A 22,220-nucleotide genomic window follows, 5' to 3' on the forward strand; every position below is an offset into this window, starting at 1 on the left:
CGCTATCACCATTGAACTTCAGCAGTGACTATTTCACTTCAACATCAGCGCACTTGGCCTGAGGTAGGTCGACTGATCCAACCATGCCTAGTCCTATAGCTGACATCAAGTAATGGCGCACTGATGCAAAGTGACTCTTCCCTTGGCAGTTGTAGAGAGCTGTTCGGGCCGGACATTCGTTTCGAGTAACAATCTCAACCGCAAAAGTAACGGTCGCCTTTTGAGACTGAAGAAGACGTTTTATCTTTTAGGGAAGACCTTGGTTGCAGACGATTCTATTTCACTTAAGTTGCGTCCACAGAGATGGCTGAAGACACGGCACTCGCAATGGTGAATTCGCGCTCAGTACACTTCTTCTCGGTGTCCACTTATTGACATGCTTGGATCAAAACTTCTTCGAGATGGAGCTTTGAAATTCTGTGCAGTTTGTCAGAGAGGTTGCTGTCGAGCAAGCGCATGACAAAATGGCCACATACTAGCCGCTCCTCAACAAAACCGACTCGCCGGGTTTCCATACATGAAAGTAAGATTTAGCCTTTTTGTACAGCTTGTTCACCAGATGTATGAAGTGACGGTTCAACTTGCCGGTAATTTGCTTGAAATCAGCCATATCAGCCTCTGAATCTTGCAGCAAGCCCGGAATTCCTCTATCCTGTGGACCCATGGTTACAGTAATAGATAGACACGCACTTTTTCGTTGGCAGCATACAAGCCTGGAGCGTAAAGGTAGTCTTCAAACTGGATGAGTCAATGCTTCCACTGTGCTGAATTGCTGAAATCAAAAGGCGACTTTAGTCTGAAACTTGCTGATGGAAATTCAGAAGCCGGCTTATTTGCCAATGCGATTTGCAAAGTACCATCCGTCTTCCTGTCACTCTTCTTTATGCCATGCCCAGATGGGTGCTTTCATCGTGTCGGCGACTGTTATCCACAGCACTTACCTGCTGGCACCCCTTCTTCCACTGTTCTGATAGAAGCAAGATCACTTCTGACACCATGTAGTAATGTACAGCTGAGTTTCTGGGCCGGCAAATGCGCAGTCACTTTATTTCTGCATACTTTTATACAAAGCAAGGATATCAACATTTTAGAGAGATAACATAGATAAGTTATTAGTGATGTCTGTATGGTTAGTGATGCCCTCTACAAATGCACTTTACACTGCAACAGCCACTTTGACGGACCCCTGACAGTGAAAGTATTGTTTGAAACTTATTTTGTGTGTAATTTATAGCTTTGTATCTAATTGTGCCGAATTTGAATCCTAATTGCTTCAACGCATTATATAAATAACACTAGCATCGTTAATTCAGAACGATCTTGCATCGATTCAAAACACCGACCTGAATGCCATAAAAGCTAGTTAGACACAACAGTAATGATATCTAACTGACAATTATGCCAAGAAAAGTATAGAGATGTTGTTAGAAATAATTGTAATGTAAATGTGAAGAAAAAGAAGTGGACGAAAAGATAACTTGCTGTGGGCAGAGACCGAACCTGCGACCTTCGAATAGCGCGTTCGATGCTTTACAGATTGAGCTACCACGGCCGCTGACCCTCCGTACTCTTTATAGGGTATGTATGTACATTAAACATGGGAGTGTAAGTCAGTGCCGCCAGTAGTCATGACGGCAACTGTGGAATAATCTTTCTGCCTGTACGGTGTGACGTAGCACGTGAATTTATTACGGGCTGGCAGCTAGTGTCCCACAGCGGGGTAATGCCTGAGACTACGTACACTCAAGCTTCGGTGGCACTGAACGTGCTGTTTTCAAATAGGTGGACTCACATGCGGAGAATAATGAAATGATGTGGGGGTCTCAAGCGTGTCCCCTGCAGAAAAAGGAATAGCCTTCAAGGCGCAAGCAGCCAAAACTATCTTGAGAGTAGCCCGACAAGAAAGCAATAGGGGTGACGAACAATAGTTCTTGCCGGGTTCCAGTCGGGATATTGTGCGTGCCCCAAAAAGGTTCTCTGACATTGACAATACTTGCTCGTCCTCTGCAACTTCACGAAGGGGCCCCTGTCTGCGTCAAACCACAAAAAAATGATGATTGGACCTGAGTGCTAAAATAGCGTGCAGCCTTAATTCAAAACCTGACTAAAATATACAGGCAATGCTCGCCACTAATACTAATCGGTTGGAAGTGGCCATGCATGGAGAGCTATCAAACAACACAAGCATCTAAACTTTCCAAATTCGGTGTTGGGGTCGTTTTAGGTGGGGAAGGGGATGGAGGGCAAAATCGACTGCAAATGTGATTTTTTAATTTTGATTGCATGACATTTGAGCATTCTTGACAAGTGTTTCCATGAAGTGGCACATTTTTATGTGCAACAGAAAGCGTTTAAAAATGGAGCCTCGTGATCGGCTGACACGAGTTCAGCGATCGCGTTGTAGCCTCTGTTTTGTCGTGAATGTAAGAACATGCAATTACATTTATGTACATATTCTTTTAGAATCATAGTATATCTAGCTTAATCAACTATAAAAATAGTTCAGTTCTGGGCCCAATAGGGTCGTGATAGTTGCTGAAGTTTTAATGCAAATGTTTTCTTACATCCTCGTTTCCGCTGTTAGCATACGCACATTGTGCCCGTGCATTCTGCAATTCTTGCCATTTTGGGCAACTCACAGCTGTGGTTTGTTTCACAGATGTACTGAGGATGCATGAATGCCTTGATGTTCAGCGAAATTGGGGATGAAGTCAAAATTTTGGGGAAGCATTACCTTCAAGTGCACAGTCAACACATTGAGACGTCGTTAGTGAGTGCGAGTGCTGCCAAGTTTGGAAGTGCTCCGCGAGATTAAGTGTTTCATTACACAGCTGCAAACTAACTTGAGTATCGCATGATAGACATTTCGTGGTGAATGTTATTCATAATGATGAAGAGTAGGAGCAGGAGCATGTTATTCTGACTTGGCGGCAATCAAACTTTAAATGGTGTTTTTTTCCAAAGCACTACTTTTTGCAAGAAAAAGAGCATTTTTTTCTGTAATCACCGAAGCTATCAAGTAAAATTGTTTTTTACCCGTTTCTTACTAATATGCACATTTTCTTAAGCAAAATAGGGGTATAGTGGCAAGAACTTTGCGTTTTACAAAAGCTTTTCGTGAAGAAAAAAACCTTAAATTTTGAGTCATAAAATATCAAATTTTTTCACTAAGGAATGCTCATGCTTACAATTATTGTTTTGCTCTAAAGGGACAGTGTAGGCTCATTTACCAAAATAATGAATTTATACGTTTTTACAAGCAAAAACTTTTTCTTCAATGTTCACTCAAGAATTTTATTTATTTATTCAGATACCTACAGCGCCAAGGGGCATTATTGTAGGGGGAAAAAAATAATACATTACAAGTGGTGTACAACTTCAAGAGTTGCCCTGCCGCGGTGGTCTAATGGCTAAGGTACTCGGCTGCTGACCCGCAGGTCGTGGGATCGAATCCTGGCTGCGGCGGCTGCATTTCCGATGGAGGCGGAAATGTTGTTGGCCTGTGTGTTCAGATGTGGGTGCATGTTAAAGTACCCCAGGTGGTCAAAATTTCCGGAGCCCTCCACTACGGCGTCTCTCATAATCATATGGTGGTTTTGAGAATTTAAACCCCACATATCAATCAACTGCAAGAATTAACATAACAAGATCAGCAATGTGTTAAAATTACTGATGACGAGACACATGTACGTTCCGAACAAATCACTCGAAAAATATATCGCGTCAAACTTAGAACAGTACATTATTACCAAACTACAAAAAAGTAAGGATTAAAAAAAAAACATTTGGATAGAATGCCGTACAAAGGTGACGCGATACCTAGTGGAGCAAAATTTCAGCAACGACACTATCAAATTACCTGATTGGCGACAAGATAACTTCCTCTGGTAGACTATTCCAAAAATGGCATCTTCTTGGAAAAAAGGAGTGCTTATATATGCTAATGCGACAACTATATTTTTTCACCTTCAGAGAATGATCACAACGGGCTCACCAGTATGTAGGATCGAGAATATATGTTTCCTTCCTAATGCCTGTTGCTCCAATAAAAATTCTGTGAAAGAGCTTTAGGCCTATGTATTTTCGTCCATCTTGAAAAGTCGGCCATCCAAAATTGACCCTTTATGACAGAGGAGCTTATTGAAAAGTGATGGTTCGAGGAGACAAACTGTACTACATGCTTCTGAGTGCGTTCCAATTCGGTAATGCAAGTCTTTGTGCCTGGGTCCCATGCGGAGCATCCGTATTCTAAAATAGTGCGCACGTTTGAATAAGTAAAGAGTTTCTTTCAACCTAGGAGAAGCTTTCTTGAAGTTTCACTTTTAAGAAGTTGAGAACACGGCCAGCCTTGGCTGATACATAGTTAATGTTGTCATTTCATGAATCATTCTTATACAAAACACCTAAGTATTTGTAATTTGATACAATTGACAGGTTTTCACCGTCACGACAATACATACCATCAAACATGTATTAGAATAATTTAAAAAAATTTTAATGGCTTAGAGTTTTTTTACTAAACTTATCAAAACATTTAGAAAAGTGTAGTAGAACTGAAAGGCAAACGAATTGGAATTCTTTGAAGGGTGGGGTTCCGTCTCACTTCTCCAGCCATTGCGATGATTGCGGTTGCATGCCTTTTTTTGCACAGACCTCGATCACTGATCGTCATCATAATCAATGTACACGCGAGATAGCTGAGGCATGCCACATAACAAAGTGTTTTGGCAATTGTATTAGCCAGTCATCTGTTACATTATCAGAACAAGAAATGTGTTTCATCAATTGGCTGTAATCTTGTGTGGTTTCTGTGCATGGTTTCAGTATATAGTATATGCATTCTTTCCAATAAATTTTCAGTAGTTGGACCAGTGCTTTTCCTGTTCCCCTCTTTTGAGTTTTCAGTTTGTGCGCTACCCAACGATAAATAGGATCGACCACGATCTGGAACGAGGTTTTCAGGGTTGGGGCATGCATATATTTAGGTATGTAAATGATTACTTAGTTGTTTTTTTTATAGGGATAGTGGCATACATGGTCAGCTGAACATTATCAAAGCATTTAGGGAAAGGGGCATGGTCTTCGGTTCATGTGCGAAGTTTTCAATGAAAAAAATGAGCTTCAGTTCTTTGACCTAACTTTGCGATATCAAGATGCACATGTCTGTTGGATTTATGCTCCAAGATCCGTAAATCTCCTCCTTAACTTTAAACCTGCCCTTTCAAAACTGGTTAAAAATGGTATTGTCACATCATGTCTGTACTCAGTTGTCTCAAATTCTTGGGTTCATGTCACAGAGGAAAGCTTTCGTAATCAGTGTGATCGCCTTAAAACTGCGGGTTTTCTCACTGCCCTTCTGATTTCTGCACTGGGGCATTTGCTAATGAGAACAAAGTCTAATGTGCAGTCTGCCAACCAGCCAGGAACTTGACAATGTGTTGTGAAAGCGTTTTGCAGTGATTTTCTATATACTGTATTTACTCGTGTAATAAATGCACTCGCATAATAGACGCATTCCCAGCTTCAGTCGTCGAAATTTCTATTTTTCTTTTCCCCGCGTAATAAACACACCTCTACATTCGTCCGCTGCAGTCCCATTAACTGACACTTAATGCCTTCTTGCCCGTTCGATGTCTTCCGTTTTTTTAATTATTATGCCAACCTCGCTCGACCACTTCAGCTCGCTCCTTCCCCCTTCTCTTCGCCAGCTGCCACGTACCGTATAGTTTTTCTATTTGTGTGTGGCACGTACCCAGTCTTCTTTAAATATCTATGCACCACTTCGGGGTGCACAAACGGTGCGAGTGTAGAGACATCGCAGCTGACAAGCACACATCGAGCGAAGGTCACGCAACTTCCCACGTCAACCAACGGTCGCTTCCTGCAAATATGAAACTTTAAGACCCAACCACATGCATGCAATTTTTGAGCGACGACTACAGGATTCGTTGCCGCTATGGCTGTCGCCAAGGGCTATTTGTCGGCATCACTTCATAGGTTTCTGGAAAACCAGAAAGAAATCGCTTGTCGGCCAGATCAGATCGTGACTATTTCCGCAACATGGTCCTCAATTCTTGCTTCAGTTAATCTTGCTATCGGTTGGCTTCGGTCACTAAACTTGTTATCCACGGTTTGTTTTGATGCTTCAATGGTAACTTGCTGCAATGTTGGTTGTTTGCTACTACAGTGCAAGTGACGTCGTCGTGGCCGTTGTGTTTGCCACGAAGCTGGCCAAGTGCATCGTGGCATCGAAGCGCACACTTTTGGGCGCCCCTCGAGATCACAGCAGATACTACTGTTGCAGTTAAACCATTGCGAGAAAACATAGCCGCGAAACGCTTTTGTGGCGTGCACAGGCAGCGTGGCAACAGCTTGCAAAAGATAGCACCTCCAACCAGCGAAGAGGAGTGAAGTGCAACAAAGAAGATTCTTTGCATTACAATATTTTTTACTGATACAGAAAAAGTTTTCATAGACTTGGTGCAGAAGACTGAGGCGCAAAAGACATATCGTGAAGCAGGAAGAGCAGGAGAGAAGACAGAACAGCGCCAGAAGGAGGAGAGAAGCAGGAGAGAAGACAGAACGGCGCTGTTCTATCTTCTCTCCTGCTCTTCCTGCTTCACGATATGTCTTTTGCGCCTCAGTCTTCTGCACCAAGTATGCACCAACTAGCCCCAAAACAAGTCCTTTTCATAGAATTTTTCCCGCATAATAAACGCACCCCCACTTTGCTCCAATTTCTCTACAAAAAAAGTGCGTTCATTACGCAAGAACATGCAACACATTTCACTTCACATACATTAAAAGAAATTTGGGGGCAATACAGGGTTTACGTTTTTTTTGGGTGGAAATAAATTGGGCAGCCTGTGTGGCAAGGTTGAAAGAAGTGCCAGGGTGGTTGATAATGCTTGCTGAATCAAGGACGTTAAGAAGTACACTGCATGTTCTATTGGGGTAGTATATGAAATACCTTGCACATGCTGCAGTGTCTACATCGAACAGACTGCCAGATGGATCAATATCAGGCTGCCAGAGCATGACGATTCTTGGAAGGATGAGGTTTTGTCTCAGTGTGCCAGCGATTGCTGTGATGGCTGTTGTATGCCTTCTTTTGCACAGATCTCGATCATCAATCGCCGTCATAATCATTGTACATGTGAGATAGCTGAGGCATACCACATGGCAAAGTGTTTTGGCAATTGCGTTGGCCACCAATCTATTACATTTTCTTTTCAAGAAACCTGTTTCATCGATCGGTGTAAACTTGTGTGGTGCATGGTTTTCTGTGTATACAGTCGGTTCCGGATATGTCGAACTGGAAGGGAATTGTGAAATAGTTCGATATATTGATCATTTGAAATATAAATATGTGTATTTAAGGCCTAAATTGAAGCATTTTAGGCCTCTCAAATCATTACAAGTGCTAACATAACGATTCGCTCACACTATAATGAAGAGCAAGGTGTGAACTGCAAGTTGGCGCACTTCATTTTACATGAGAATAGTTCATGAACTTCTCTGGCTTCTTGCGTGTTCAGTTTCAGTCATCCTGAATATCATTGAAGTTTTAAAATAAGCAAACTCAGCACCTTTGGCCACAACAGCGTTTATTGACGCAGAACGCCGATGCGAGCTTTGTAGCACGGCAAATTGTTGGTTAACGGTGGAAGCGAAGGGGTTTGCATATTCATAACTGCGCGGGTACACTTCCGTGGCACCGGTAATGATAGCCATTATCTCAGCATCAATGCAGTCAGAAACAGCTGTGTCATCTGCGCCGATGAAGTCGCTCACTGTCCGAGAAGGTGCCCGGTAATGCTGATAAGTCGCAGAACTCACTCAGGCACCGTGCACCGTTGTCAGCGGTCATGACGCATCCGAAGTCTTTACCTGGCCTGCTAGGAAAGTTTATGGCGGAGCTTTGCTTGACGTCGCTCCTAGTGTCGGTCACAATTTTTATCACTACGTGGTGGTCAACGTTCAGTTCAACTCTCGTATGAGAATTTATCAGGGATTAGGAAAGAAGTATGCAAGTATGCAAGGCGTTAAAGAGAACGCCAAGTTCTCACCGTCGCCATCGGTTGACATATTGGTGATATCCATGTGACTAGTGGCTTTGTAGCTTGAAGCTGCCGCTTTCAGCAGCTTTGATGAGAAAAGCTAAAAAAAGCATAGCCTCTAAGACACGCGTTTTGAAACTAAAAAAAAAAAAAAAAAACCTTGAAAAATTGTCATGAGGTTGCACATCTTGAAGGCCACGCTTTTCAGGCTTGCATGCCACTGTGCGCAAACAAAGAAGGGAATGCAAACATTGAAACTAGATCACTGAGTCACTTTGCACTGACACTTTGGTGTCCTTGGCAATCGGTTTTTTTTTAAAGCAGTGTGCCCGCACGTTAAGACCTGCAGATCGCGCATTGAACATACCAATGCATTCCCAAGTGCTGCGCAATGGACGCGATCAGTGCGATTGAATAACACCGCCTTTTCGTCACCTGTGTGCAAAAAGTGACTGGATCTTGTTAGAACGCGGCCAAAAATCGATGAATATTGGGTAAAGAAAATGCAGTTTCCGGGCTTCAGCTCGGCGCAGTGCTCGATACAGCGGAGTTTCCAATGTGTGAGGGTTCGATATATGGGTGCACCGGTCCCATACTTTTGCATGGAAAATTCAAGGGGATTTCTCAACTGTTCGATATAGCCAATAGTTCGATATGTGTGGGTTTGATATATCAGGAATGGACTGTGTATATATTATCGTGACGTGAAGACAGAGATCGTATTTGAAGAAGATGAGAAAGCAGCAGCGGCTCGGTCTTTTTATTTACCGCGCGCTAGAGAGTTCCTTGTCTTTCTTGTTGTTGCGTTCTGCATAAAAGCGTGCAGATGCACGTATGCATTGTTACCTTCGTGTTTCTTGCAGGATGCACGTGACATTTGCCTCCCTCTGAAAATGGCATCGTCCTGATGCGCAGCTAAGGCGCTCTACTAATAAAAACGCACATGTGCACTGGCATTCACAAGACAAGTGAGAGTTAGCTGGACAAGTAGGGTTTCATCCGGATGACATGCACAATCTCGGGTGAGCGATTTCAGCGACTGGAACTGCAATCGTCGCCGGGAATAACTTCGTAGTTGACATTGTTCAAGTGTGGGGTGACTCAAGTTGGGCCAAAGTATCGTCATAATAGATGAAGTGATTCTTAAAAAGAGAAAAGAAGAGAAAAGTGAGCCCCGTTATTGTCTGCTTCAGTGAGCGACACCGCCACAGTAGCTCACGAGGGATGGGGGTGAGGAGGGATAAAAAGGATAGGAGTAAAGATGTAGGAAAGCCGAAGAAGGAGAAGAGAAGAAGAGACGTGAGGTGGTGAGCCAGAGCGAGCGACGACAAAATGAGGGAATAGAAGAAATAGGAAAGATGGGAGCACGGTCACTGGAGTCCGAGGACGGGGCGCACCTGCGAGAGCTCCTTTCGGCGTCGCTGAATGGCGTAGAGCAAGTCCAGTAAGTCAGAGCTGCACTGTCGTCGGAGGTGGAAGGTCGTCGGCGGCAGGAGGTGATGTAGGGCGAGCCCAGTCGGCCAGAGCCACGCTGACGCTGGAGGTCCCAAGCGCGCGAGCGCACGACCGGTCGGCCCGAAATCCAGCAAGCGAGTCGCGTCATAATAGCTTCTCTTAAAGTCCGCGTCGACGTATTGGGATCCAGACCCATACGTTGTCGCCTGGTGTGTAGGTTACTAATTTATGTCGTAGGTCGTACCGTTTCGCATCTTTGTGTTGCTGGTGATAAATTTGTACCCGAACTAGCTGTCGGGCTTCTTCTGTGCCCTGACCGAATTATTCGGCGTCAGCATGAGTGTCATCACACTCGTGCGGCAGCATAGCATCCAACATTGTAGTTACTTCACACCCGTGTATTAAACTAAACGGCATCATTCCGGTAGTTTCCTGCCGGGCGGTATTATAGGAGAAGGTTACATAGGGCAAGATTTTATCCCAGTTCTTGTGTTCTGTGTCGACATACATGCAGAGCATGTCTGCAAGGGTCTTATTAAGGCGCTCTGTTAGTTCGTTTGTTTGGGGATGGTAGGCCGTTGTTCTCCGGTGAGCTGTACTGCTGAGCCTGAGAACCGACTCCAAAAGTTCTGCCATGAACGCAGTTTCTCTATCCGTGATGAGAACTGTTGGAGCACTGTGGCGATGGATGACGTTTTATACGAAGAAATGAGCCGCTTCTGCGGCTGCGACCCTCGGCATGGCTTTAGTCTCTGCGTAGCGGTACAAGTAATCGGTGGCAACAATGATCCATCTGTTCCCGGTGTTAGAAGTTGGGAATGGGCCCTGGAAATCTATTCCAATTTGTGTGAATGACTTTGCTGGTACTTAGACGGAATGTAATAAACCTGCCGGCTTGTCGGGGGGTGCTTTGCATCTTTGGCAGTCGGCACTGGTTTGGACGTGATGCTTTACAGCAGCAGGTACCCAAGTAGCACAAATACGTTATAATAATGTTACTTTTACGTTCAGCTTTAATGTTGAAACAATATTGTTAATGTCATCGAAACTAAATGTTCTGCTAACGTTCTGAATAAACGTTGAAATAATGTTATCTTAAACATAATGTAAACATTAATAAAACATTATGATAACGTTTGCATAACGTTAAGCAAAATGTAAGAGTGACGTTACAAGTTACACTCCCGTAACATTTATAAAACATTAAGAATTATTGTAAATTATGTTCATGCAACGCTGAAAACAGGCCCAACGTCAGAAGTCTGAAAAGACAAACTTGTGAATCATAGCTGGAGCACATGTTCAACATGCAGTAGGGTATTCTACAGTACATTAAATTATGTATGGAACGCATGTGTGTTAGCGGCTTGTATATATATATGCATGGACCGAACCAGACTGATTCGAAGCACTCTAATCAGCAGTTTCAACGACTTTCTACATTTTGCAGCTGTTTGGCAGCATTAACTCATCTCAACTGCATGTCTTGATTGCAAATATACTTTATTGCATGATGTCCTTATATATTTTATTCCTCGATGCTCATCCGAGGCTTGGCTGTCATTAATAAGCAGGCCGCGGCACTTTGTTCTGCAAAAACAGGAAATATTCAGGAATTACTGCAGATAATAAACAAACAAAATAGCTTTAGTAGCAGCATAAACATTACAGATGCTTTTTATAGGACAATGAAAACCATTCACCCCCACTGCACAATTAATGCACGTATATAGATAGATATGTAGGCTTGACGTCCCAAAACCACCATAAGATTATGAGAGACGCCGGTAGTGGAAGGCTTCGGAAATTTCGAACACCTGGGGTTTTTCAACATGCACCCAAATGTGAGCACACGGGTCTACAACATTTCCGCCTCCATCGGAAATGCAGCCGCCGCAGCCGGGATGCGAACCCGCGACCTGCGGGTCAGCAGCCGAGTACCTTAGTCACTTGACCACCGCGGCGGGGCAAAATTAATGCACGTAGCCTTGTAAGTGCTCTGTAAAGTACTTGTTTGCAGCAGCTGTTTAAAAACTCGAATTTCGTCCAACCACCAATAATGTTCACTGTCAGCACAGCCTTCCAATAGTGCTACCTTCCTGGTCTACATCACACATCACATTTGATAGTGCCATGGTGGTCCCTCGATGGTATATGCTGTCACTTGCTGCCTGCTTGCACTTGACCGCACTTCCAAATTTAAAGCTTTTGACTTACTTATACTGAATCACTGAATGAAAGCAGATATCTTGCTGCGCTGCCGGAGCTACGCGGAATACACTGGCAGTAGACTTGTGCAGTATATACAATATAGTTCCGGGCAAAGCTGTTTCGTTAAGCATATACAAGGGTTTTAGCTGTGCTTCTTGCATGAGACGCTACAGCTTTAAGAAGTTCGTTTGGCATGTACTTGGCAAACTCTGAATTACTGTAGCCATTACCAGCTGGTAATCGCAATAGCCTCCCTAACCAAGATGACCTACAGCAGCATGGCAGCCCCCATACAACCCAGACCATCTGCTTTCATCCAAATTTGTGCTTTTTACTGGCACTCTATCCAGACAGAAAAAAATAAGCGGTATAACCTGTCATCACTTAGTCTCATCTAAACCGGAAGACAAGGCATCAGGTATCTTTGGCGTGGGAAAAATACTGTCATCTAACAACCCAGGGATCCAGCTGTACGCAATAAATAAAGCTGGTGTAGCCAACGTACTTAGTAAGAACCCTATGTGCACATAACTACTGCACTGACCAAAACACATCTACCAACCTTGTACGTTTAACTTAAAGCAAAAAATTGCAGCACAACCACTCGTAGACTGCTTCCCATAAAACTGATTACCACAAGCTGTTGTTATGTGCTGCATTTTTTCTTCTTTTGATTCAAAAATAGAACATAACTGAACTTCTAATATATATATATATATATATATATATATATATATATATATATATATATATATATATATATATATATATATATATATTTATATATATATATATATATATATATAGGCAGCTTCTTAAGCTTTTTAAGCGAAAATATCCAGAAAAAATTATTGACGACGCGATACACTGAGCCAGAGGACGCGATCGAATGGACTGTTTAAAAGGTAGCATAAAAAGCAACGGGCTTCAGTCAGCCAATTTAGTACTAACACACTCAGCGTCCATCCCCAAAGTTCAAGGTATACTGCGTAACCATTACAACATCCTCACCCAAAGCGACAGACTAAAAGCGGTCTTTCCTGAGCCCCCTCGAGTAGTGTATAGGCGCTCAAAAAACATAGGTGACATCCTGACGTCATCTAAAATTGCTACTACTAACCGTACTGGTTGTAGCCGCTGCAACAAACCCCGTTGTAAAGTTTGTCCTCATATAGAACCGTCATTAACAGCCACCAGCACATCTAACCAATTCATTTTCACAATTAGGGGAAGCTTTAATTGTGATCCATCCAATGTAGTGTATTTACTTGAGTGTGGCACCTGCCATATGCAATACATAGGCCACACTGAAACCCCATTCAGAATACGTTTCAACAATCACAGATCGCATGCTAAAACCCAACCAAACCTTCCATTATCAAAGCATGTAAACATGCCCGGCAGGGGCGGCGCCAGGGGGGGGCAAGGGTGGGCTGGAGCCTTCCCAAAATTCTCGCCTGCCCCCCCTATGCCCACCCAAAAGCCCTGAAGCATATATTGAAAACCTAGTAGGAGCAGAGCTAGCTTGCCCCCCCGGAGGAACTCACTTTTCGTGGTTGCCCCCCCAGTAAAAACATCCTGGCGCCGCCCCTGATGCCCGGCCACTCATTTAGTAACCTTAAGGTCACGATACTAGAATCGGGATTCCACACCAGCCATAATCGTGAACTGCGCAAATCATATCTCATTCATAAATTTAACACTGTTTCAGCTGGAATCAACGAAAAGAAAGGAAAACTGACCTGTCTTTCACTAGATTAAGAGCGATGATGCACTGGTTTCAAATTGTACCACCTAAATCACGCCTTCTATGTCTGCCCTTTTTATTTTTATTTTTTATTTATCTTCAATCATTTCACAGTGGCTTCCATTATACGTTCACATATCACTAAGATTGTTCTTATGCTGCCAAGCAATGTCATTACACATCTACATCTTTTAACTACGTATAAGCGTGGTATCACGTCACAGTACATGTAAGGGAATCTTTAACTATGTCTTTAGTATGTATGTACCCTTCTGGTTTTCGTATTTTTTATCTTTTTTTCTTTTTTTTCTGAAGCACTTGACATTTTATGATGCGCATTGTAATGCTAACCAGAGCAGATGGCGCTGACCTGTTATTGAAAAGAGCTTTTAAAGCCATGTATGAACTGTTGTCACATTACTCTGACGAAGGCTGGTCCACCAGCTGAAAACGTTTAGTAAAGACGCTTCCACGAAAGTTTCGTCGTCTCTTTCTTGCCTACAATACGTCGGGTCCAGCGTGAATGACGTTCAAAGAATCTGGTATATATATATATATATATATATATATATATATATATATATATATATATATATATATATATATATATATATATATATATATATATTACATTCTAAGTAAGAATAACTATAAAAAAAGCGTAAGTATAAACATTACCACTTTCTCTTTCTTACAAAAGAACACAGGAAGGCCTGTAAAAAAGTTATGCCATAAACCTAAAGGTGGCAAGGACAAAAAGAGTGATAGCTCGGCTGAATGATAAAATAATAAACGTTAAGTTTTTGCTTGCCTTGGACGCAGTAAGCCTTGCATTGGCAAAGCGTAACCAATCGCCAATCACGTGGCTGATCTCAGCATCTGTTGCCATGCATGTTGTACGTACAGCAGCTGGAAATAATATGCATAGCAACCAGGACCATCATTTTTTTTTTTCACGAACAGTAATAAGTACACCAGGACATAAAAAATTTGCGTCCCCTTACCAAATACAAGACGAAACGAACAATGTTGAGCTCCGCTGCCCGTCATTTGCCTTTTCTTCCAGTATAGCTGTACAGTACCGCTACACTGTCATGAAGAAGCCTCTTCATTACTCTTTTTGTGGTCGTGCTTATGTCACAACCTCCAATTTGGCCCAGTTCTTTCACCTTGAATGAAAAGATGTTGAAAAAGATTCATACAATACTCTTGTAGTCCTGGAATTTTGAAGCAACACATTATGTTATTGTTGAACCAGCTTGCAGCACCTGCAATGAACAGCAACACTTACCAGTGCAGCAAAAATGACGCTGTTTTCGAGACTAGCTTCAAGTGTCCTCAATTCTTCCTCAGTTGTAGCAGGGTAGAGGGGCATTTCATTTAAATTCATGGCATTTTCAACTGTGGTGTCTTGATTTAGGCGATGCTCAATTCTTGTCAGAACTGCACTTTGTGCAGCTGGCTGCATTTTTAAATGCTCAACCTGCGTGAGCACTTTTGCGCGAGTGTCATTTATTCCTTGTGGCTGCAAGCCGGTGACGTTGAAACAAACCCCGGCCCTAGTACCATTCAAGAAGTTGCCACTGAATTAAAAAAATTATCCGCTGGTCAATCCACCGTTCTCACCGAACTAAAAGAGTTGAAGAATCAGTTGCAATCAACTGATAAAGTAATAACAGACTTAGGTAAACGAATAACAGATCTTGAGAATCACTTCAAGTCCCTTTCATCTCTTAAAGTTGAAATGGACAGCCTAAAGGCTACCACACTTCAGATGTCCCACCAGATAGACAGCTTATCAGCCCGAGTGGACGACTCTGAAAATCGCTCCCGCAGAAACAACTTAATATTCTATGGCATTCCCGACACTAACCCTTCCGAACATTTCACTGAACCGGAAAAATTACTCATTGCTCTTTGTGCTAATCACATGGAACTGAATATTGAATCAAAAGATATAGACAGAGCACATCGTCTTGGCCGTCACGCTGTGGGCAAAGAAAGGCCGATAATTGTAAAATTCAATACTTTTAAAACAAAGGACAAGATTCTTTCAAACGGCCGCAAACTTAAAAACACCGGCTACAGCGTTGGCGAAGACTTTTCCGCAACAGTTCGAATTGCTCGCAGGCATCTTATCGCTTTCGCTAGGTCTCAGTCATGTTTATTTATGTTGACCTTCAAAACACTACGCATGGGCAAGAAACGCTACATATTTGAGGAATCGTCACAAACTGTTAAAGAATTACTATAGCTAGTTCCTCGCAATCCAAACGCGCGTCATGGCCCCAGATCCACTCCACACCCACTACTTTCGCTATCAGTTATTTTTACTAATATACGCAGTCTTCTTCCAAAGCGAGACTTCATTTCTAATCTTGTTTCCTCGTCGAGCAGCAACATACTAGTTTTATCAGAAACATGGCTATACAGTGACATTAGCGACCATGAAGTTCTTACAGACCTTCCAAATTTTACAGTGTTTCGCAAAGACCGTATAGACAGACGAGGCGGGGGCGTGGCTATTGCAATTAGCAAAGATATTTCTTGTAATGCGCTTAACATTCAGACTGACCTCGAAATTATATGGCTTCTTTGCCATGCCACTCCTGAAACTGTTTTAATTGGTGCCTGTTATAGACCTCCCCACAGCATTCCCGACTTTGCTAGTAAACTTAACGACACGTTAAATGATTTAAATACTGCATACCCTAACGCCCGCATTCTTCTTTTTGGAGATTTCAATCATCCTCTCATTGACTGAGTAAACCAAATTACTTTGACGTCAGGAGAACCCGAAGCGCACGACTTTCTTGATGTGTGCCTTAACTTTAACTTAACCCAACTTGTAACTGAACCAACTCGCGTAACTCAAACGTGCGCCAATACCCTTGACTTAATACTAACAGATCACCCTTACAGCCTTTCGTCCATTTCATATCTTCCAGAAATTAGCGATCACAAGGTAATTCATGCTGAGTTTACGTTGAAACCGGTGTCTCGTCAGAAAAGTAAAAAAACTATACGTCTTTATGACAAAGGTAATTACACAGCTATTATTGATGAACTCCGCTCTTTCTTTCCATCTTTCGAATCATTTTTCCAAAATAGATCAGTGCAAGATAGCTGGAAATTATTTGCGGACAAAGTGGATTATCTTGTGAGCAAACATATACCCACATTCAATTTCCAGACCGACACTCAAAAGCCCTGGTTCACCAAAACATTAAAACGCCTAGAAAACAAAAAGAAACGCCTCTTTCGTTCAGCCAAACAGAAGGCAAGCCAATGCGCATGGGAAAAATACTATGTAGCCGAACATGACTACCCAGGAAAGATATGCGAAGCAAAACACTCTTTCTATAACTATAACTTGCCGACCATTCTAAGAAGTGATCCACGCAAGTTTTTTGAAGTAATCAACCCTCACCCCACGCAGTCTACTAACTTCACCGACGATGCCGGCAGACCTGTAAGTGACGTTGATTGTGCAAACATCTTTAATAGCGCATTTGGATCAGTGTTCACAAAAGAAACAGACCTTTCATTTTACATGCCGACTTCCACTATCGAACTCTTGATGCCACCCATCACATTTTCCGTGTCTGGTATAATATCTATAATTAACAACCTAAAGCTGTCGTCCTCCGCGGGTGTAGACAATATTAACTCCAAGTTCCTTAAAAACACTGTAGATGTGTGGGCCGAATATTTATGTTTATTGTTTTCGCAGTCACTTGCCACAGGCCAACTGCCCGACGATTGGAAAAAAGGGAAGGTCATTCCAGTCTTCAAAGCTGGTAACAAAAACTCGCCTCTATATTATCGTCCCATCTCATTAACTTCAGTGCCTTGCAAAATCATGGAACACGTCATATTCACTCACATTATCAGTTTTCTTGACAAGGTTAATTTTTTTCATCCTGCACAACATGGCTTCCGAAAAGGGTTTTCATGCGAAACTCAACTAGCACTATTGGTTCATGACCTTCATTCCAATCTCGATAATAACCTTCAAACCGACGCCATATTTCTAGATTTCACCAAAGCATTTGATAAGGTACCTCATAAACGCCTGTTACTGAAACTTTCTCACTTAAACTTACACCCTGCAGTCTTAATCTGGATCCAAGAATTCTTACATAACCGTTCCCAATCTGTCCTTGTAAATGATCAGCTCTCCAACTTTATTCCAGTTACATCAGGTGTCCCTCAGCGTTCCGTCCTTGGCCCCTTGTTATTTCTAATATATATTAACAACCTACCAACGAACTTAACTTGTAACATACGCATGTTTGCTGATGACTGCATTTTGTACCGCACAGTAACGAATGTATCTGATCAAATTAGCCTCCAAAGTGACATTAACCAAGTGCAGCGTTGGTGTGAACGGTGGCAAATGGAACTTAATCCTAACAAATGTAAACTTGTGTCGTTTCAGCGTCGCCATAACCCGCTCACCACTTCCTACGTAATCTCTAACACTCCTGTTCAACTTGTGCAATCCTACAAATACCTTGGCCTAACTTTGTGCAGTGACCTAACTTGGGCTGAGCACATCCGGACTATCATCGCAGCTGCTAATCGTACTCTCGACTTCCTAAAACGTCATCTGCGCAACGCACCCCGCCATGTAAAATTATTAGCATATCAGTCCCTCGTAAGAAGCAAGCTTGAATATGCATCGTCAATTTGGAGCCCACAACACGCGTATCTCATTACTGCACTCGAATCACTTCAAAACCGTGCTACTAGATTCATTCATTCCTCATATGCCTATCACATTAGCGTGTCATCTTTAAAAGAAGAAATTGGCCTGTCCCCTCTATCTTCCCGCCGCCGCATTGCTACCCTTTGCTTGTTTCATAAACTTTTTCACAGTCCACTTGCAATCGAACCTTGCATTTCCCCCCCATTTCGCAGGTCATATCGCATTGGCCATGTCTTTCAAGTTGCCCGTCAATGTTCCCGCACCGTTACTTTTGCTGCCTCATTTTTTCTTCGTGCAGCAAAAGACTGGAATGACCTCCACCACCATATTGCAGCAATCACCTGTCCATCAACATTTATGCATAGCATCACAAGCCATTTTTCAAGGTAATTCATGGCTTTTTTGTACGTTTTTTGTAACCCCACCCCTTATGTAATGTCCCCCTGGGGACCTTTAAGGTAATAAAATGAAATGAAATGAAATGAAACTGATGGAAAGAAAAAAATGTACCATATGATTGCACTGTCATGTCGATTTTTCAACAAAAGAAAGGCACAGCATATTACCACAGAAAAAGAAAGAAAACAAAGTTTGACAGATCGGCTGCTGATGCTTGCACTTCAATAAACGGCGAATGATACAATTGGCTCTTGATAAGACTAGATTAATGTAAACTATTACACAAAACAAAAGAATGAGTGAAATTAACTGCTATACTAAGCAACAACTTTTCTTGGCACTGCACGGAAAGCTACGGAGGTGAAGTTTCTGCACATGTAGCACTACGCGAAGTAGTCCGTTTTGGCGTGCGTCTCTTAACGCTATAGAAAGTGATGGGGCCGCACCATCAGTGGTTCATGTATAGACGCAAATGTCGCTTAGCGTTTGAGGTGCACGTAAAAAGGTTGGACGTACAGGGTTGCTCAAAAGTTCTTAGGCCACTATCTCATGTATTTCTATGGCAGCGTGGCCTGGGAACTGTTGACCCCTCCTGTACTTTTGTGTCAGCCACGGCGCGGTTCCGCGTGACATTGGTATTACATGCATGCAGTAGTTTCACTTCATCGAGAGTAGCAGCTTTAAAGTGCAATGAAGTCATTCATGCTTACCTTCATATACTATCTTCAGAAGCGTGAACGAAAAGTGCGCCGGTCTCGTCGTCACGATCGTCTACGCTCGCCAAGAAAACAAAGACGCTTTCATGGTTGCCAACTTGAGCCAAAACATAAGAAAATTAAGCGCTGCATCTGATTAAAACTGCTAGTGCTGCAACAAAAAACATTTTTGCAAAACAAAACAGATTGTAATTCAATATAGGAAGTTTTTGTTAACTAAATAAAATATGTTTTTTAAACATCAGTAAAATTTCACTAGCGCTACTTTCTCAGTTGAGCAAAAACAGAAATAAAAACGGGGCTGCACCCGTGAAGTGGCTTAAATTGTAAAAAACTAGGTTCTGTGGTTAAGTGGTTACAGTCAACGCCTTGTTACAATAAGTAGAGCTGTAAAGCAAGCTGCGCTAGAGCTGCAATGACCCATTGGCGAAATTAGCGTCGTAAAAGATCGCAATGGTAACAAATTTTGATGTGGGGCATCGTCTCGAAATGTATGGAGTGTGTGTGCATCATCTGCAAAACTGTAGAGTTCGTTCGTGATTTGTTCGTGTTGCGACATGTATATACACTGGACGCTGACATTCGGCGCACAGTTTGGCCTTCACAGATCTTGAGACTCTCAGCGCTCGCCTACTGTGCTTTTGATTTGATCGTGGAAGGTGGTTGGTGCGTTGATCGGTGCCAACCTGTCCCACCTTACGGCATGTTGCCTGGAATGTGCTTACTGTGTTCAACGTGTTACTAATTAGGTTCAGTTCGTGGTGCGGCCCAGCAAGGGTAGCTAGACCAGCTGCACACTGCCTTTGCGCGCTGTCTTCACGCCTTGCATTCATGATCCACCGAAGCGGTGAAGACGAGAGTGTGCCCGTTGACCATATTTTGTTGGTTGCGATGTCATGTCTGTGCACGGATTGACTTTCGGCAGGACATTTTCTGACTAGTGTTCAGCTATTTTGACAGAGTAGCCGACTGCATGCAGTTGTACAGCCTACGAGGTGTGTTTCCGGCACACTTGCGTTACGTCTCATATATGTAGCTTCCCTGTTGCTGTTCCAGCTAAGGAGTTACGTTAGCGTAATGCTTTTCATGGGACGTCTCATTTTCGGCCAGTTTCATTCGGGCTGTGCTCCAGATGAAATGTAGAAACTAACCTCATCCTACTAACGCAATGCCTACAATCCTGACCGAGTTGCCATATCTCCATTGATTTAACACAATTTCAAGGTGCACATGACAGAAATGGTGTGAAATCTAGTATTGGCTCTTGTTGAAATATTGTTGCACAAGAGCAGACTGCACACAGAGAATGTACAACATGACTGCTCATGTTAAATATTCCTACTGCTCTGTTTTCTTTTATGCACTGAAATTTAAACAGCCAGACTACTTTCACTGTCATGTCCTTATGTCTGGCTTTGTATAGTTTTAATAATATTATCGGGGCGTTTACATGCCAAAACCACAATATGAATATGAGCGCACTGTAGCAGAGAGCTTTAGGAATTTCAACTATCTGGTGTTCTTAAACGACATTGCACCGTACAATTGTCGATCTGGTGTTCTTAAACGACATTGCACCGTACAATTGTCGGAAAGCTTAACTCGAACGCTCTGCAGCGTGTCTTGTACTGGCTTGACTGAGGCGAGCCGTGAAACACTGGGCACTGTTACCGAGATAATAGCTCGGTAAGCTTGGATTGTATGTTGGCATGCATGCGTAACACCTCGGCAACAAAACTCATAAAGCTGCGTGGCGCTGGTGTTAATCAAACTGCTTCAGGACATGTTGTGGAGCGTTCGAGCTAAGCTTACTGACGACTGTAGATGGGCCTCTGGCATTTTGCCTGTAGCTTTGGCTGCTGATTGTCAGACGGTGAATGAAAACAAGCCAGAATGAGGAGCATTCTTTACATGCTCACGCTACCATACTTGTTAGGAACAGTAATTCTTACTGAGATGAGAAATGTTTTATGTTAATTATAAAAGCCCCTTAAATTATCTCAGATTATGGTGGATGCGGAAACTATACACAATATTTATATCGCTTCTAATGCAGTGACGTACAAGAATTGGCAAAACTTGTAATAGGCCGCTCAAGGCTTGAAACAGCAAAACTGGACGATTGTGAAGACTTATATGGTTGCTTCTAGGCTTTAGCTAGGTGATGCTAGGTTGTTTTTACGTTGATCCTTAGATCAAAGAAGCCCATAGACAGTCACAGGCACGACACGGTTATTCAAATTCCAGAGACAAAAACTCTCCCTGAAACTGAGCGTCCACACCTCTTATAGATCGATAGGCACGTCTTTAGCACAGGCCTTCCATTGCTTCGGGGTCTTCTCGCCGCTGCTGTTGCCTTTCTCATTTCCTAGTATTTTCTCATAGGGGCTCAGGGGTCTTCGGTTCGCTGTTGCTTTAAAGCGATTTGTTGGGCTAACTGTTGCCTTCATCATTATTAGTGAACCAGGGGCGATTAGTAAGATTTTTCCAATTTCTGTCACACATACCCATTTATGATGATGATAGTTTTCTGGTAGGCTGCATAGAGTCACATACCTCTTACAATGATAGTTTTTTCCACCGACTCGCGATTTTCTAACAGCTTTGCTGATAGAAGTCTAAAGGATCGCAAAAGCCCTGGTGAGGTCACGCTACGATGTAGTCTCTCAATTATCTTAAGTGTCTTGTCTTTTAAAAATTACCAGAATCTAAACGTCTTTTGTAGTAGGATAGTTAACAATACTTACAAATCTTCTGGCTATTTTCATTATAACTTGCATTTTGCCCCTCCATGAGTCGAATTTTTGAGCTTACAAAACATGAATTGGCCCAAAATTAATCATCTGCAGTTTGAACGCAGCCCAAATGAAGTCTATGGAGCTTGACCTAAACCGTGAAGTTATATTAATCTGTTCCAATTA

The 22,220-nt window shown here is 42.6% G+C and overlaps 1 protein-coding gene across 12 annotated transcripts in view; it reads left to right on the top strand.

The window, feature by feature from the left end:
* Positions 1-22,220, top strand: part of LOC119162985 (tRNA (34-2'-O)-methyltransferase regulator WDR6) — a 996,048-nt gene that overhangs the window by 355,493 nt on the left and 618,335 nt on the right. The gene's annotated exons all lie outside the window — the stretch shown is intronic.

This window comes from Rhipicephalus microplus, unplaced genomic scaffold (assembly GCF_043290135.1).
Source record: "Rhipicephalus microplus isolate Deutch F79 unplaced genomic scaffold, USDA_Rmic scaffold_34, whole genome shotgun sequence".
Lineage (NCBI taxonomy): Eukaryota > Metazoa > Arthropoda > Arachnida > Ixodida > Ixodidae > Rhipicephalus > Rhipicephalus microplus.